Source organism: Leptinotarsa decemlineata, unplaced genomic scaffold (assembly GCF_025532065.1).
Source record: "Leptinotarsa decemlineata unplaced genomic scaffold, Ldec_3_MD MMD2_tig00000035_RagTag_RagTag, whole genome shotgun sequence".
NCBI classification, from domain to species: Eukaryota; Metazoa; Arthropoda; class Insecta; order Coleoptera; family Chrysomelidae; genus Leptinotarsa; species Leptinotarsa decemlineata.
In genome coordinates this window covers 1,248,524-1,254,676 of record NW_027412540.1, presented here as the reverse complement: position 1 = coordinate 1,254,676, position 6,153 = coordinate 1,248,524, and positions in this window count along the sequence as shown.

Below are 6,153 nucleotides of genomic sequence, written 5' to 3'. Positions count from 1 at the left end.
AAGAAAAAACGCCGAGACACGTCAGAAGATACATCAAAGGGGACAACTTTTTAACCAATAACTACTTCACCCCCTTTCACCCTCTGCACCCCAGGATCATTTCCTTGAAAATTTTAAATGACAAGGGGTATCGAGTGATAGCTTGTTTGAAAAGTCTTCCGAAGTCCTTCATTTTGACGTTTATTTTTTTCAAATCGGTCGATTCGTTTTCCAGAAAATTAGAAAAATATTATTGATCCTAATTTGGGAATTTTCGAAACAATACATACAAAAATATTACATTTTATTTCAATAATTGTTCAAAATGTTGCCCGTTGGTGGCCAAACAATGATATAGGCGATGTTCAAATTCCTGACGGACATTTTCAAATACATGTTGTTGGATATCATGGCAGCTGTCGATAATGCGTTGACGAAGTTCATTCAAATTTGCAGGTTGGGGAGTGAACACAATGGACTTCAAATGGCCCCATAGAAAAAAGTCTAATGGCGTCAAATCCGGGGACCTAGCAGGCCATTCTATAGGCCCTCTTCGCCCTATCCATTTATCGGGAAACTCGTTGTCTAGCCATTGTCGAACCGGAAGAACATAGTGAGGAGGAGCACCGTCTTGCTGGAAATATATCTGAGCCTCATCAAGTGTAGGGTTTCCATCCTCTTCGATTTGGTTTTCAATGGTTTCAGTGATAAGCGGATTGATAGTAGTTTCCAACATATCCAAATAAATGTCTCCATTTAAATTTCTATCAATGAACAATGGCCCAAGCACTTTGTTTCCTAAAATGCCTGCCCATACATTAATTTTTTGAGGGTACTGGGTGTGCCCTTCCACAAAAGCATGCGGATTTTCATTGCTCCAATACCTACAGTTATGCTTATTAACAAATCCATTTAGATAAAATGTGCATTCATCAGTGAAGCAGACATTCTTCACACGAATGGTATTATCATTAATCGCTGCAGTCATTATTTCACAAAACTCCACTCGCCTATCAAAATCATCTTCGGTTAACTCTTGCAATATTTTCATTTTGAATGGATGAAATTTATGGAGTTTAGTAACTGTGTGTACAGAGCCTAATGAAATATGAGTCGCAGCAGCAATTTTGCGTAACCAAGTATTAGGATTTATTCCAAAATGACCTAAAACTTCAATTTGAGCGGCTTCATCCAAAACTCTTGTATTATCACGTTTTTTATTTGCAACCGATCCAGTTTGAGTAAATTTAGTAACTAGGTCCAAAACATACCTATGCGAAGTTAACTTATCTGGATGTCTGGCATTAAACGTGACGGCAGTTTGCCGAGCACATTGATTTTGGGCACCATAAATCAGAATAATTTTCACTCTTTCGGCTAGTGTGTAAACCATTTTCGAAATAGATTCTGAATCAATGATTTACTTTTCACGATCTGAAAACTGTGACAGAGGTAACTGACAGGAAATTCAATTCCTTCTTTCACCTAGCAACTGAGAATAACTACACATATAAACAATAAAAACAGTTCGCCTAGGATATCTGTGTTGATGAAAAAATCGCGGAAAAAATTGGGATTGGTATTTGGTTATTGCCACGTCTAATCATTCGAACTGCTGTTTATGTTGGTAGTTTTCGTTTTGAATTATAAACGAATTGTGGATTTGGCAAACCTTAAATGTAATTGAAATGAAAAGTGATATTTTCGTGTGTTTTTGTTTTCTATCGGAACAAATAAAAATTAATGCAGATTTTTCTAATTTTCTGGAAAACGAATCGACCGATTTGAAAAAAATAAACGTCAAAATGAAGGACTTCGGAAGACTTTTCAAACAAGCTATCACTCGATACCCCTTGTCATTTAAAATTTTCAAGGAAATGATCCTGGGGTGCAGAGGGTGAAAGGGGGTGAAGTAGTTATTGGTTAAAAAGTTGTCCCCTTTGATGTATCTTCTGACGTGTCTCGGCGTTTTTTCTTTCAATCAGTAGTTTTCGATAAATCCGTGGTGGGAAGTTTTCAAATGAATACCCTGTATGTGTTCTTCTATCACAAGATAATATTACTCTCATTCCTCTATTTTGAAGTTTCTGAAGTCTTCCAATTTCATTTTGGTTTAGTAAGTACAAGATGGTTCCACAATAAGTAAAATGAGGTAAAATCAAGCTATTATACAAAAGTAAAAGCGACCATTGGTTTAAGTGCTTAGATTGCCTACTTAAGTAATTAATTTTGAATGCTATTGTTTTAATAATATATGAAGCATGTTCCTTAAAAATCATTCTATTATCTACAATTACACCCAAATATTTAATTTTTCTTACTAACTCAATTTTATCATTTGATAATTTAATATTGTAATTATATTTTTTGAAGTCATGGTACTGCTTGTCACTATCAATTATAAATTTTAGTTTCCGAAATTCAGAAGTAAAAAATTTATTGAATCATCTTCATTATCTTCTGCTACATTCACCTTTCTACCTTTCATTTGATTTTTTGGATACTCATATTTTTTATGTCCTATAATACAACCATGACATCTGAAAGGAAAATTAGTTTTCTTCTTTTCATAACAACTTCATTTTCTTTTCAATTTGTATGCTCCCTTCTTTTGTATCCAGAAAATGCTGTATCATTGGTGTTTTCTGTTTGACTTTCTTCTTGTCATGCTTCTTTCATGAAAAATTTGCTCTTAACGAAGTCAAGGGTAATTTTTGACTCATCCTGGTAGAACAAAACATCAATAGCAGTTATAACTGCTTGGTAAGTTTCAGGCATGGATGAAAGTAATTGTGATACAATTTCACTTTGCTCAATTTTTCCACCTGCACTTCTGAGTTCATACACTGTTTGTTCAACTTTTGTAAGAAAGATATTCAGTAGCGTTCCCTCAGTGTATTTTGAACTTATCAGTGTCTTCTGGAGTTGAACCTGAGTGGAAATTCCCTTCTTCTGGTATGTCAAATGGATGGCTGATATGATTTCTTTTGCTGTGGTTTTAGACTTGATCATTTCCAGCATTATCGGACAGACACTGAACGATTATATTTCTTGCTTTCAAATCTGACTTTTTGAACGTTGCAAGTTCGGTAGCTTCCGTGGGCGGATCTTCTTCTAGAGCATTCAGGACATCAGCTTGTTCTAATACTAGCTTGACACGAAACTCCCAGTTTGAGAAACCTGTATCATCAACAGGTTTCAAGTTTATAACTTGGTAATCTGTGAACTTGATTGTGCAATGCGGCGGCCTCACACACAACAATGATCCGTACCAATACCAATTGAAAACACTTTTTTCAATTTGCTCCCGTTCTCACCTGATCAGATCAGAATATTTCTGGACCCATAACCTATGGGATAATGTAGAGTTGAATATAACTGATCAGTATTTCGGGATTGTGAAATACACTTTATTTATAATATCACAATAACACAACAACAACGTAACAGTTTCTAATGACTCACAGTTCACAGATTATAACCACAGCCACAGAATAGTGCTACTACTCGATCAGGAATGACCTTCCAATCATTACATCTTGTGCTGCCATCTATATGGGACAGAATGAAGTATTACAATACAATCGGTAAATATATGCAACTAACAAAGCATATGAAAGTGAGTGTCTTTGTTTAAGTACAGAATTGCTAAAATTAACAATAATTTGTAGCAATAATTTCATTGACATTGATATAGTCTAATACACAAGTCCCATTTCACATAATTTTAGTTCGCTTTCATCAAAAGTTACGATTGAGGTGTCATTCAATTCATAATTTCATTCAGAGTAACTTGCGATTCGAGCCAAGTTACGCAGCAAATAGTCTAAAAGATATAAACAATAAAAGAGATATTAATTTTTTGTAAATATTTCAAGAACTTTTGCAGATATTCAAATTTCAAACAGGATTCTTGAAGAGCAGAAAACTAACTGAAATAATGTTCACCTCCCATCAAAATTGAAACTTTCGATTGAATGGTGAAAATACATTTGAAAACGTATATTTTAATTCATTAAATGGAAATGCAAAGAAAGAAAAAATTCTTGCAGAATAGATGAGTTAGTGATAATTAGCTGGCAACAAAATTTAATCGCAATTTTTCTTTCAATTATTCTTTTGTTAAATAAATATATTTTCCATGTTGATGATTTTTTTAAATTGAAACCTAGATTTTTTCTTTCTTGGAGTTCAGAAAAGATCCTCGATGGAAACATTTGAAGATATAAAAAAATCAAACACCAAAAATGAAAAATTGAAAATGATCATTTTGATAAATATTTTTAATCAATGAGAAAAAAACCATTTGCAATATTTGGTGAAGAAATGTCAATGTTTTATTAATTCTTAATAAATTCAAAATTTAATTTCTTCAATTTTTCTTGTGCGGGTCTTTTAGTGAAAATTTTTCATAAATCTGATGTACATTTGAATTTCTATAACTTTTGAAAATGTGTGAGAGGGCTAATCAGCTTACTATAGTCTTTTATGTATAGCGATATCTTACTTAATTTCAGTACAACTGGAAATTCATCTGTTTAAATAGACATACTTATTAGGCTCCAACACACTATCGGTAAATTGTTTGAAAACGTTAGGAAATACATTGTCCGGTCGTGATATTTTATTCTTGAGGTTTGATATTGTGACGAGTTCAAGGAATAGGTAGGTACTTTATTATATTTTCCTAGTGGTGCAGCTTTGAACCATGTTATCTCCAGTTTTTATCTCCAGTATTAGTAGAGAAATGTTCACCAAAACAATTAGCTGCTGATTCAGGGTTTGCAATTGTGATAATATTCATCATCAAGGTGGTACAGCATGAATCTTTTTGTTTTCTATCTAAATTCGAGTTTCTTTTCCACATTTTTCATTATTAACTTTGTTGTTTTATTTATTCCTTTTTTGAAGAGAATCATCCTTTTGAAATTCATAGGCCTCGGATAGATACATTCTGTTTGCCCACTCTGATTATATTAGTCGATCTTAAGTAACAACTTCATTTAGTAGATTGTGGATGAGTTTTTGTGGAGTTTATATGCTTTTCTGTTTTAGATTCTGCGGTATTTTAATTTAACTGGTTGTTTCAATTAGTAGATTGTGGACGGGTTTTTGTCGAGTCTATACTCTCTTCTTTTTTATCTGTTTTAGATACTGCAGTATTTTATTCAACTAGTTGTTTCATATAAATACTTTTCAAATGTTGATGGGTATATACATAATTGTAATTGAATCTCAATTGCAATATTTCAAAATCTACTTTTCGTAATAGGGAAGGGGAAGTTTTAAAGAGACTGAAATCTATACTCAGTAGCAGACATACCTGTGCATTTTTCTCTTTTATAGTATGATAATTAGAAGCTGATTTATAACATCAACATCATCAAATAGGAGCTTGCATTTGTAGCAATGTGACTGTGACAGTTTCCTTTATTGGACATCTTTAACCACCCCCAATAACTCTAAAAATTAATCTTCTAAAATGTAGGCCAGTTTTAGTTACACAGATTAGTTGTAGTACATTTCTTACTCAATATTTGTTTTTATATTTAAGGTAAAAAAGGTAAATGCACAAACAGTAGGTAATGTTGATATTGCAATTCTTTGGTTCAAACAGGAACACTTGTAGTGCTTGTGTCATGAAAAACGTCCACTTATACCTTATAAACAACATAATTTAAAAAATTTCTGAAAAATAAAAACCATTTTTTTTTATTTTGCCAATGAAGTTTATCATTTTGAAACTCGTTTTGAGTTCAAGAAATTCCCAACTGAAACTGACAAATTTGTTACCTACTCTTGAATATAGATTCTAGTTGAAAACTAGAACTTATTAACCTGTCAAAATAATATGACAAAATTTGCGAGATTCAATAAAGAATAGGTACTATCAAAGTAAAATGTTCATTTTTGTTCAGATTCAGAATTTTTTGTAAAATTGTCATATTCAAGTGATATCTTCAGAATTCAGAAGTAAGTTGTAGAAAAAAATGAGTAGGTAATTGATCTTCCATGTTCGTTTATTTTAAAACCTTTTTTGATTTTGGGGGAAAGAAAACCCATCAATGTCGAAAGTAATAGTCAAAATATAATAATAATAGTCACACTATCAACGAACTATTTGAACCAGGGCCGTAGCGAAAAGAAAAACCAGGGGGGGGGAATTCAAATTTT